Source organism: Rousettus aegyptiacus, unplaced genomic scaffold, assembly GCF_014176215.1.
Source record: "Rousettus aegyptiacus isolate mRouAeg1 unplaced genomic scaffold, mRouAeg1.p scaffold_m13_p_8, whole genome shotgun sequence".
NCBI lineage: Eukaryota > Metazoa > Chordata > Mammalia > Chiroptera > Pteropodidae > Rousettus > Rousettus aegyptiacus.
The window spans coordinates 82,623,217-82,636,940 of record NW_023416311.1 but is presented as its reverse complement, the minus strand read 5'-3'; the positions used below and the strand labels follow the sequence as shown (position 1 = coordinate 82,636,940).

The 13,724-nt window shown below is 39.8% G+C and overlaps 1 pseudogene; it reads left to right on the top strand.

Moving 5' to 3' along the window:
* The first annotated feature begins 13,172 nt into the window (after positions 1-13,172).
* LOC118607110 lies at positions 13,173-13,291 on the top strand (annotated as a pseudogene).
* The last annotated feature ends 433 nt before the right edge of the window (positions 13,292-13,724 follow it).

Here is a 13,724-nt window from a genome sequence, read left to right as displayed (position 1 = left end):
GGCAGAGACTAAAGGGATGCTTGGTCTCTGGCTCTGGGGGTAGGGACCTGGAGAGATATAGCTGAGTATCTGCCTCTATCTCAGGCCACTGGGCTGGGGGGAACAGTTCGTCTGAGTTTGGGTCATGGCTATAGCCTTCCTAGGGATCACGAGTTCCTCTCACTGGGCCCTGATCCCAGGATGTCTCAGTCCCATCATTCTTGTGGCAGAGATGGAACTTCCAAAACTGCCATAGTGGGCTGCTTGTTTTGAGGGGCAGTTCAACTTTGGGTGAGCTTGTTTCAGAAGTCTGCCAATTGTCCTTGTGAAGCTGCCTTTAAAGGGACTTAGAAACACATACGATGTATGGTATTCATTGCTGTGGGTCTCATCATCTTTTCTGGAAATGACTTCTAAGTTTGAGGTGGTAGATGCATCAGACTATATTTTTCTAGTGGTTTAAATTTTCAGTCACCCCAGGAAATTCCTTGCAGGATTTAATAACTGCTGAGTTGTTGGACTTCTCTGCAAGCATAGCTGGGAAGCTGACCTAGCAGATGAGTGAGAAAGGCAATACATTGGAGCCAGGGGCTCTATCTCAGCTTCTACACTCCCGTAGTGACCTCGGACAACTCACCAATCTGTCTCTGATCCTGTTTCCTCAATTGTATGATAGGCCTACTTAGACTTTATTGAATGATTGAGAGCATTAGATTAACCAATATGTAAAGTCCTTATTTGAGAGCATTAGATTAACCAATATGTAAAGTCCTTAACCATTTTATAGTACTCCCTTTCTAAATAACATAAGTGGAAGTGATAAAAATTTCAGAAATAGGTACTTAATAAATGATAGCAATGTTTCCAAAATTTGTGTGGCCTCGACCTAGTCAATGGAGCCAGATTTCCATCTGTATTGGAATACAGTATCCCCTTCACAGAAATATTGTGAGGATTGAATGACATATAAAGCCCAGAGCCCAATGCACGACAAGGGTTAGAATAAGAAAGATCCTAAGGGATGAGATGAAGGATTTAAATAGTAAGAACTTTATATCAACTGTGCTGTGGAAAATTAAGGAATCCACACTTGGGTCCCAGTCGGGCCGGAGTTTTTGCTTTCAGCCACAGCTCTTTCACCTTCCACCTGCCTTGGTCAGCCCTCCCTGACCCAGCTTGGCTTCAGGTCCAAACCCTTGTGCAGGTTCCTGCTCTAGAACCCAAGCATATTCTGCCTAGAGCCTATTTCTCCACACTTCTCGTTCACCCCTCCTCCTGGGGCGGGAAGGGGCTCAGCTCTCTAGAGATAACTGCTTTTCAATAAGGTTCCTCACGTGGTCTTGAAGAACTAATACTAATATGTTTAGGAAGTTGTCTTACAGCTCTTACCAGAAATACTTGAGGAAGATAGCTCAGAATTCTGTTTTTATTCTCTAAGTTAATGATTTTATTGACGTCTGCTGCTTTTACACCTTAAAAATGTGTACTTGAGGCCTAGGATGAAGAGGGACGGCACCCTCAGTGTTGATATCTCAGCCCTGACATCGTGCCACACAGGCATTTCTAAATGGCTGTCAGTGTGTGCACTCTGCAGAGTTGAACTTGAAGGCCTCTGGTTGGCTTTTGGAGCAACCATGCCCTGAATCAAAATATTGGTATACAGCAAATTTGGTTACATAACCTGATGGTTCTGCTTTTCTTCATCCTAAGAGTTTTAGAAAATACCACGTTTTAAATTCAAAATGGTTCCCTTGGGGAGAAAAATCTTTAAAAACACATTGGAGTACAGTATAAGATTTAGCAAATTAGGTTCAGCTTAAAACGACAGTGTTTCAGCATATCTGTTTGGAGCCTGTAGTTTTGATCAGTTTTTTATCGCCTGGCCTCTGTGAACTCTGTGAGCCAACTGGGGTGTCTAGGTGCCAGCTGCATATTCAGTACGAGGCTGCAACCCAAAGGGGCTTTTTTGACAAATGGTGCCATTTAATGGCTCCTGTTCTAGAATCCATGGAGAGAAATTTTGACCTTTTAGGTACACAGTTATCTGAAGGACTAAATCTACAGGTGTCGGTCATTTTTAAAAAAGGACAACAAGATAAAGAAGGCCTTTATATACCAATATAGATTTTCCCAAGAAAATTTACACGAAAAAAAGAAAAAGGCAGAACAACAACAGTTTATATGTAGTAAAAGATTAGAAAGTAAATATGTTTGTTTATATATGCATAGATTATTTACAGAAGTAGACACAAATACTTGGTAACAAGGTAACACTCCTCTGGGGTCTGACAACTGGATGGCTGAGGGGTGGGAGATTTTTATTGTGTAACTTTTTAAAAAATCTTAAGTTGATTGGTGTGACTTTGGTTAATAACATTGTATGTTTCGAATGTGCGATTCTATAATACACCATCTGTGTACTGCATTGTGTGCTCACCATCCACAGTTTAGTCTCCCTCCATCACCATATATTTGACCCCCTTTATCCTCTTTGTCCCATCCCCACCCCCGACTCCCCTTCTGATAATCACCATTCTGTTGTCTGTGTCTATGAGTTCGTTTGTTTTGTTTGTTCATTTGTTACTTTCTGTTTTATATCCCACACATGAGTGAAATCGTATGGTTCTTGCCTTTTTCTGTCTGACTTATTTCACTTTATGATACTCTCAAGATCCATCCATGTTGTTGCAAATGGCAGAGCCTCACCCTTATGGCTGAGTAGTATTCCATTGTATGTATGTACCACATCTTTTTTATCCAATCGTCCATCAAAAGACACTTAGACTGCTTACATTGTGTACCTTTTTAGCTTTTTAATTTGATAATTGAATGTATTTTCTCTTTTAAAAATAAAAAGAAAGATGAATTTTAAAATTAACAGGGAGACCAGCAAAAAGAAAAATCAACCCATTTAAAAGAAGAGTAGAGTTCCAGCTCTGTGCCAACCCCTCTGAGACCTGGAAGCGAATTGTGCAGGCATAGAAGGAACAATCTTATATGGGCAGTGGACTCACAATAATGACCAAATCAATCCACATTGTGTTATTTCTTGTTGAAATTCAACAGCATCAGGAAGTGTACTGTTGTGAGACTAGGTAAAGTGTACTGTAAAGAGAGAAACAATGAAACCATGGTCTGGTTTTCTGTGGTAAAAGTTATTCTTTGTTTCTAAATCCAAAACCCTGGTCTTCCTCCTCTCTCTCTCTCGTTCCTTCTCTGCAATTCTATCATTTTTTGTGATGACATTTACCAGCTAAGTACCCCATAGATCCTGGACTGAGATCTATTTCTTTTTCCTTCCACTTATGTATCAAGTGTTTATTATGCTTGAGGTACGGTACTATTCCCTGCCATTACATACATTATTTTATCTACAGAACTCTCTTATAAAACCATTTTACAAACAAGAAAATTGAGACATTCAGTAATGGTCCCACAGCCAGAAAGACGCAGAACTGGGATTTGAACCAAGGTCATCTGACTCCAGGGTCACCTGACTCTACAGCTTGTGTTGTAATCACTTTACAACCTACTTGAGAATACATGGCACAAACGCTTTAGCCAGCAGGGAGCTGGTGTGGTAGTTTCCTTGAGAACCAAACCTGTCCCTGGGATCCCGGCGGCATGAGAGGCCCGGGCAGCACATACAGGAGAACTATGGTTCGGAGAACAGAAGACCTTTGTGATTCACCAGGTTTGCGAATAACACTAAATTGCATTTTATGAAAGCAATGAAATGTTGAAAAGCTAGCCGTCTGTATTCGCACCACCAGCACAGGCATTCGGCCTTCTCAGGAGGGCGACTGCCCACAAAGACCTCTGTTACAGTTCCCGGAGAACGGAGGAGTCGGCCGCCGGGGAGAGAACAGCCCTCGTGGGGTCACAGTGCTGGCTTTGTTGAGCCGCAGGCCTGCTTCTGTGCCCCAGCCTGCTGGATTCAAATCTGTGCCTGAGCAACGTGACACATGACCGCACATCACACCCTACCCAGCCACTCGTGAAAATAAACCCATACACGCCAGGTTGCTGCTGTTTGTTTACCCTAAACACCACTGGCAGAGTTTGAAAGAGGTGAAAGCTGAGCTCCAGGAATCATAAGACTGGCCCTCGAGTGAGTGGGCAAGGACTCTCATAGGTCAGGACTGAGAACTCAATATTGTGAAAGCTGGTTGGAGACTGAAGCCCTAAATACGATGACAAAGTTAAAAATTGCCGTGTTAATTCTTTTACTCCTTCAATATAAAAACTTTGAGTGGGAGCAGGCTACATATCTTCTGACCAGCGTATTCTCCCCTACTTTATCCTGTGGGAAACCAAACTGTCATCATAAGGTTGTGGTGAAAAATGTAGTCACCCCAACATCAACACACACTTGAGCCATTTAGTTTCAAAAGCTCAATGGAGCCCTTGGCACAGTGAGATATCCTGGACACTTGGATTAATTAAGTCATTCATTCACCCAACAAATATTTATCGAAAGCCTGTTTTCCAGGCATTGTTCTAGGTGTGAGAAATACAGCAGTGAACAAAACCAGCCCAAATCCCTGCCCTCGTGAATTTACATTGTAGTTGGAGGGAGATGTAGTAATCAAATGTTAGTGAAAATTTTGATATTTAGATGGCAATGGCGGTATGGAGAAAAATAAAGTGGGGACGGCATGGAGTATGATGAGTAATGGGGAGCGAGAGAATTTGTTATTTTCAGTAAAGTGGTCTGGACAGATCTATCAATCTGAAGTAAAGCCCTGAAGGACTTGAGTGAGCCCTGGATTGATTGAGTGATTCTCTGGAAAAACATTCCAGAGATTCAACAGCAAGTGCAAAGGCCCTGAGGCACTTGCGCACTGGCATGTTTGAAGCTCAGCAGCGAGGTAGTGTAGGATGGGGGTGGGGCTTGTGTGATAGGATGGGGGTGGTGCAAGGCTGAAGAGGAGGAGATAAAGCCTGGAGGAGGGGATCCAGGTCATAGAAGGTCATCAGTAGGCTGTTGTGATGACTTTGACTTTTACTCAGAGTGAGATGGGAAGCAGAAAAGGACGTGATCTGTGTCATGTTGTAATAGGGTCACTTTGGCTGCTGTATGGGGGCAGAAAAGGTAGAAGCAGGGAGATCAGTTAGGAGGCTTGGTGACAATCCAGACATGATGGGGGCCCACACTGAGAGCGAGGCAGCGGAGGCTGAGGACAGCAGGGTCGAGTCCCGTGACCAGGGTGCCGTGCCCCTAGTGTGGAGCTCAGCAAGCACAGCAACAGTCTGTCCTTTTTCTATTCCTCCATAGCTGATGACCACCCTTTTTGATTGATAACTTCTGTCTTGTTTAACAATCCGTCTTGCTCTGCTTCAAGAGCCGTTCATTCTTAGCATAACTCTTCTGATCTATTAAGTATTAATTTTGTAACTCGCCTCTCAGAGAATGCCCTTATTTTCTGTTTTTAGGGACTACCTTATCACTTTCTCTAGGTATAATAGGCTGACCTAAGATCAGACACAGGAAATTGATTTTCAGGGTTCTGGGTGCACACACCCGCTTTTCAGCAGTAGATTGGCCATCCTGGTTATGGCCTGAGAATCTTGTCTTTCTCTCAGTGAAGTTATGTCTGCCTGGTCACCATAGTGTCTACCTCTGACCAGTGCTGGTATCTTCGACATAAGGGCCAGCAGTTGCCCCTCCGTACACCCTGTGAACCTCATGACTGCCTGGTCAGAATGCTGCCACGTGACATTGGCAAACTGAATTGGCAAACTTTAACAGACACTTCTCAGTTCTCTGGGGGCTCCTTTCCACACCCTAATGTGCAAACATTTGATCCATTGCTCTTCATGGTTGGGCCTCTCCGTTGTGCTCTGTGCTCTGCCTGCTGGCTAGGATGCCCTCTGCCGTACTTCTGTCTATCCTAGGGAAGCCTCTTTAGGGAAGCCTTCCTTTTGCTCCCATTTGATCTAATTATTTTTTCCCATTGTTTGTCTTTTAACAAATATTTGCAAATGAGTTGATAAAACTTTAAAGGATTCCTTTCTTAGTCTCTCCTGCTTTTAGTTATGGTATTTTTCAACCCTGACTTTATACTGGCATCACCTGGGGAATATTAAAAACTCTTAAGACACCCAGACCCCACTCTAGACCAACTGAATTAGAGTCTAGAGAGTGGAGCTCAGGCTTCAGTATATTTTAAAAATTCCCCAGATGATTCTGATGTACCACTTTGCTTTCTTTCTTCAGGTCAATAAAGAGAGCCTGGTACTAGAAGGCTGTTTGGGCTTCTCATTCACCAAGGCGCTCAAAAGTTCTCTCTAAATGAGGTCTTATAGAGAGGCAGAATCAGTGAAGCGATTGAAAGAAAAAAATATTCATTATATAAATTTAAATCTCTATTTCATTACCAGAACATATGGCCTGTAAGGAACTATGAATTAATATGGTCTTCGTTTGTAATCATTTCGAATAGCACAATTTTATTTCATTGTATTTTGTATGCATTAAAAGCAATGATCTGTTAAATATAAATGATTAAAAGAGGACATGAAATGTTTTTCATTCTTTAATGTGTTGGGGCTTTAAAGAACCAGAGTGGCTCCAGCCTGCCTGAGGCAGAGGGACTTCTCTGGGGAGCAGCTGCAGCCGGCAGACGGAGTGCAGGGCAGGGACTCCCAGGAGCTGGATCTTCCTTTTCCTTTTCTGGCCCCGAGACTCTGGGCATATATCACTTAATCTTCTTTTGCAAGGAAGATTTTATGATTCTATTAGGAAAGTGGGGAAACTGAGGTTCAGAGAATGTAAAGAAACTAATTATGTAAAAGTCCTTGAGCAGCGTTTTAGAGCTTACTGCCACCCCACCCACATACTCTTACTGGACATCATGTCAGCTAACCTCGTGTAAGCTCTTTCCTCCCCCTGGTACGGCCTTCCACGTCTTCTTTGTCTGGCTGAATCCCACTCCTCCTTCGTGACTGGGTTTAGTCATTTCCTCGCCTGGCAGCTGTCCCTGTCCCACCCTCCCGCCCTGACTTGGTTAGGTGTCCCTCCCTGTGCTCCTGAGGTTCCCATACTTTCTCCGCCTCGGTATTTCTTGTGCTTAATATAATTCTCTTGCCTGCTTTTCTTCCTTCTCTAGTCGGCTTCTTTTCTCTATGTTTTCCAGTGTCTAGCATAGTGCTTGGCATATTTACAGCTTTATTGTAAGAATGAAGTAAGACTGGGTGACTCAAAAGTACTGCCGTCTCACTGCTGTGTTATATTTACTGTGTGTTTACAGTAGGGGCAATTTATTAACTGGGATTTCTTGGCTATATTTCCCCTCTCTTCTATTTTAAATTAATTGGTGAGCTCTTGCCAAAAACAGAAAGAGAGGTTACCTCCAGCATTCTCCCTTTGATGAAAACCTACAATCTTCAACATCCATGATAATGACACAGTACTTTATCAGGTTTTTATTGATGAGTGTTTATGTTGCTTACTTTTTTTTTTGGTCACAAATGTTGCTGCATTGAGCATCTTTAGTCATTGTATTTGTTTTCTATTGTTGCTGTAACAAATAATCATGAACTTGGCTTAAAACAACACAGGTTTATTATCTGATAGTTCTGGGAGTTAGAAATTCAAAATAGATTTCATCAAGGTTTTGGCAGGGCTGCATTCTTTGGAGACTCTAAGGCAGAAGAATCCTTTTCTTGCTTTTCCAGCTTCTAAAGGCTGCTGCATTCCTTGGCTCCTAGCTCTCTTTCATCATTACAGCCAGTCAATGCTGGTCGAGTGTTTCCCACACCAACACTGACTCTTCTGCCTTCCTCATCCATATTTAAGTGACCCTTGGGATACATTGGTTCTACCTGGTATAATCCAGGAGCACCTTCTGTTCAGGTCAGCTGATTAGCAACCTTAATTCTATCTGCAACCTTTATTACCCCCTGCCATGAACATGACATATTCACAGGTTCTCAGCTTCTGGGAACAGGATGTAGATATCTTCAGAGGAATATTATCAGCTTATCTTTGTAGAATAAATTAGCTATACATGAATTTGCAGGGTTGGTGAGGGGAGGGGAAAGAATGCACGAAAAATTTTCATTGCCCTCTTAAATGTTTAGATTTCCATTGACACTGTATGTGAGCCCTATTTCTCTCATTCTGACCAGTTCTGAATGTTTTAATGGGAAATACCCTATGATCAACATTTTCTTGCTAGCAATTCATAAAATAGAATCAGAATTCATTGATTTATTAATTTATTTATTAGTCCATTAGTATGTATTATACACTCTTAATGCATGCCAGGTACTACTTGACATCCAGGAATTTACAAAGCTGTAAATGGCATAAGACACAGGTGCCAATACATGGCAGGCAATTTTAGAATTGACTACTTGTGTAAAATCCATCCATTGCAACTGAGGTGCTCTAACTCATAAGTGATCACCTTTTATAGGAAAACCTCATATTTTTTACCTAAATAGTTGGATAATCATACAATATAGCAATATAACATGCAGTTGCCAAGACTTTTGTCTGAGTGTCAAAATTTGTCAAGTCTCAAAAAGTAACCTAAAAAATTGATTATCTGAAATTAGGCGGTCACAGAATTCAAATTCTTATATGAGGCATTTAGAATAGTCAAATTCATAGAGACAGAAAGTAGAATGGTGGTTGCCAGAGGCTGGGAGGCGAAGGGTGAGAGTTGTTTAATGGGCGTAGAGTTTCAGTTTGGCAAGAAGAAACGTTCTGGAGGGCTATTGCAAAACAATGAGAATGTATTTAATACTACACTTAAAAAATGAATAACATGGAAAATTTTGTTATGCATATTTTATGACAATTTTTTAAAAACTCTAAAAAATAATTGATTACCTACTACTCAGAAGTCATGGATAAAGTTTCTGCAAACATTTATTGAGTGCCAGCTGCATTGGGCACTTCCATGCGCCATCTTGTTTAATCTTCCCAACAACCCCATGTGATAGGTTTTAACTGACCTATTTTGCAGGTGAAAGACTAAGCCTAGAGTCACACAAAGTGGGATTTGAGCCCCATTTATCATTCTCCCATGTCCTCATGCCTGAGTAAAGGTGCATGAGTGAAATGAAAATGATTTATACTGTGAATACCATCCCAAATGTTCTCTAAAGTAGAAATGTCCATATTAAAAATGACACAAGGTCACAGTTAGTTAATCAGACTATAAACCGGTAGCATTCACTGGCTTCTAACAGCTAAGGTTTATCTTGCTAAATGATTAGGTTTAACTCACTCATTTCCTCCCTCCCACCTTTCTCATTCTTGCTTCCAATATTAGAATAATGTCCGCATCATGGTCCCACAGAGCCATGTTCCCTATACTGGGATAACTTATAATTAAATTTGCCCCTGCCCATATTATTCTTTCATTCAGAGACGGGTGAGAAAAATCTGTAAAGGACAAAGGACCTGCCCTGCCCGTTCCTCCTCTGACATAGGCTGTTGATGACATCACATGAAAAGTCATTTCCTGCTTGGTCCTTTATCTTTAAGGCTAACTAAATTGATAGCCTTACTTCCTTTAGTTGTGTGTAATGGAATTTGGGAATAAAAGTAAAATCACTTCCTGTTGGGGTTTATACTTAGGTCCTTTAAAGTTCATGTACTTGGATGCTTTTTTTTCTTAATCTCTGGGGACCATGAAGTTCTTTGATATACAAAAAGAACAAGCCGTAAAATATGCCCTACTGAAATTCAGTGAGAATCATGGTTTACCTACTGCTCATGTTCTGGTGAATGTATTTCCAACCCACAGACTTGCTGAAGGTTTCAAAGAAGTAAAACCTAACTCATACTAACTTGTAGGTTTTAAAATTAATTTAAAAGGGTGGCTATTATAAACTAAATCACCTCCTGTGGTTCTTTGAAGATGTCCTGTGCAGCATGGGGCAAAGAAAAGAACATTGGACTTACATTCTCATTTTGGCAAGAGAATCTGGAACTCCCCATCCCGAAGGAAGGCTGTGTCACCAAGTGACAAGTCACATATGTAAAAGTTTAAACCATCAGGCGTATTCCTTCAGGGTCCTGTCCCATGAGGAGAAATATGGTGCCCAAATCTGTGTTCCTCAGGAAGGGAGCGGGCTGGTAATTAAGTAACCACTACCAAAAGGGTGTCCTCTGAGAAATTTACATTTAGACAGTTATAAATTTCCATTTTTAGATGACCCTATGGTCAATAGTCCAACTAGTAAATCAAGCTTTACTGAAAACTGATTGTTTCCTTTACCCCTTTTTATTATCATAAACTTTTCCATTTCTCTCCCAAAATGTATTCATTCATTGTCAAATGCTAAAATGGGGTGCTTTTTACACGAAAGATTGAGGGTGACTTTTGTGATATAGAATTAATGGCCTCGAGAATGAAAATACTCAAGGGCTTTTGATTCTCAACTTTTAAATAGAGCTTCTATGTCTTTATTATTCCCCTTATCAACAGGAAGCAGATATACGACGGACAGAACTGATGCAGGGCAACGACTTGTAAAATGCATATTTTTCCATCAGACCATGATTGTTTTGGGAAGATTAACGTCCATCTTAGAGTTTTCTAAAATGAGATTTTTGTTTTTCTGATGATAAAAGTAAGACATGATAAGTAATACCTGATAAGTATAGGAGAGAACAATTGCTACCATTTATTGAGCAATTTGATTTCATAGAACTCCCTGCTAAATGCTTGACCTCCACAATTCCACCTGATCCTCAGACAGCTCTATGGGGCAGGCACTAATATTATTCCCTTTACTGACAAAGGTGCTCAGGCACAAGAGTGAAGTATCTGGCCAGAGAGCCACAAACGGAATAGATGGAGCTAAATCCAGGTCATCTGATTCCATTGCCTGGGTTCTTAACACTAGATTCCTTTGTTTTGTTTCTGGTTTGTCTTCTAAAATACTATAAATGTGGAGGCAGAAAAATTTGATGTTAGACTGAAATATTCTTTATGTGAGTATAATGTATTGGGGATGAGAAAGGGATCTGTAAGAAAAGGGACCATGTCTTCACTGCCTTTTGGGTGTGTGACTGCAGACCCCAACTGACATCCCCCTTTGTGATTGAGGTCAAGGTAGTTATAACCCTGGAAGCCTAGTTTGACCTTTCATAAATGCCTTTGAGAACCCACTCCTACAATTTCCCCATGATATTGTATGGATCTGATTCTTTATATCCCTTTCTGTTTGAAATAGCTTGAGAAATTCCTCTTTCCTGCAGCTTGACCCTTACTGATATGACATACATATTTTATACATATATATATGTATATAATTTTTATAATTAGAATCAAGTACAGGTTTATAAACTACATTTATTATCTCATAAACATTTAAAAAATTTCAAAATTAAGTATATACTAGTTGTATAATATACTTTCCTATAAATATACCATCATTTGTTTTCTATTCCTTTATTAATGGACATTTAGATTCTTTCCACATTTTTGCTAATAAATGTGGGTGCTTCTTTGACACAGTGTATTGGTTTTCTATTGCTGCTGTAACAGATTACTAGAGGCTTAGTGGCTTAAAAGAATACAAACTTATTATCTTGCAGTTTTGGAAGCCAGAAGTCCAAAATAAGTCTCACTGGGCTAAATTGTTGGCAGGCCTGCACTCATTCTGGAGGCTATAGGGGAAGATCCAGGATTTCTTTGACTTCCAACTTCACGAGGCTGCCCACATTCTTTGGCTCATGGCCCCTTCCATCTTCAAAGCCAGCAGGAGCTGGTTGAATCCTTCTGTCACTGTATTACTCTGACATTGACTCTCTTGCCCCTTCTTTAATTTATAAAGACCCTAATGATTGCATTGGGTCCATCCAGATAATCCAAGATAATTTGTCTATCTCAAAGTCACCCAATTAGCAACCTCAGTTCCATCTGCAATCTAATTCCCTCCTGCCATATAACATATTCACAGATGACAGGGATTAGGATGTGGGGGACCGTTTGGGGAACCATCATTCTGCTTACCACACACAATAATTCTGTTTCTAAAAGTAGAGATGCATATAAAGGAATTTTAAATGCTTCTGACATGTCAAATATAATCGTACCGACTTTTACCCCATTTATAAATTTTAAAAATTCCCATTTTATTCTCACCACACCATTGCTAATATGGAATCTTACTGTTTTTCAATATCTTTCTGACATAGAAGCTTATTAATAAAAACAATATCCGCATGTGATGGAAAATTCAGAGTATAAAAGAATACACACTGGAAAGTAAACCTGCTCACCTGTATCTTCCAGCCTCCCCAGGGGCTACCACTGGTCCATTTTTTAATATATCATTGCATAGATATTCTGTACATATGTAAGCACACATATGGATGTGTCTCTCGCCTGACCCTGCTAGCTTCCGAGATCAGATGGGATCAGGCTTGTTCAGGATGGCATAGCCATAGACTGCCCCTTCTCTTTAAACAAATGGTGGTATATTATGTACATTTTTCTGGTCTCATAGATTTTAAAAAATGGGTGGGTGTGGGGAAATAGATCTCTGATCTAGAAGTTCTATATGTTATAAAATATCCACAATGAATTATGCTTATTTTATTTTAGTAAGTAATGGGTCACATAGAGACTTTTTCATCTTCTACTTAAAAGCATGAGTACGTTAGGATTCTACTTTTTATAGATGCAACGTTTCAGCGTGCAAAGGCATACTGAAGCAAGTTTAGTCTCAGAGAAGACATATGCAGCTCTATCACTAGATCTTAACATTGTGTTTACACTATGAAAGTGGATGCTATGTTTTATAATAGCTGAGAGAAGCATAGTGTAATGTATCAAAATGCAAACTAAAGACAATTATACTACTATAAATTCATATTTTCGTAAAGAATTAGACCGTCATCACAACTAAAAATCACTCTCTGAAACTCTGTCGTATTCTGCAAATGTGTTCTGGAAAATAATAGTTGTGATGGCAAAAAAAAGAAAAAAAAATCCATTATCAAAGAAATTCAACCCAGCCTCCTTATATTCAAGTAATAATCAGTTATAAAACACAGAGAAAAGAAATATATCATTCACAATAGTAGCAAAAATTGAACACATAGGAAGTAACATTAAAGACATAAATTAAACTATAAAACTTCATTGAGAATATTAAAGAAAGCGAATAAAGGGAGAGATATAATTTTCTTAAAAAGTAGACTATTAAAAATGATAAAATTTGTCTATGGCCATGCCACCCTGAACAAGCCCGATCCCATCTGATCTTAGAAACTAAGCAGGGTAGGGCCTGGTTAGTACTCGGATGGGAGACCACCTAGGGAGACCAGGTGCTATAGGCGTAAAAAATAAAAAACAAGGGATTGTAAGCTGACAAGGTTTTTGCGATCTGTGAGGTCAACCAAGGATTGCCTTGCCTAAAAAAAAAAAAGATACAACTTTCCCCTTATCTCTATATTTAATACAAACACATTAAAAACTCCAATAAAATTTTTAAGGAAATTATTAAAATGATGCTAAACTCTAGTAATTTGTGGGCTATTCTAGAGTACAAAAGAAATTTAACTATTGTCTTCCAGATATTAAGCCATATTATAAAGTTAGAATAATTAAAATAGTAAGATACTGAGGCAGATCAATGAAATAGAATATTAAGTCCAGAAATGGATTTTAATTTTTTGGGAACATAGCAAAAGAAGGGCCTCAGATCGTTGCAGAAAAGACATAATTATCCATTCATAAATTGGAACCAATTTGCTCTTTTTTAAATAAATG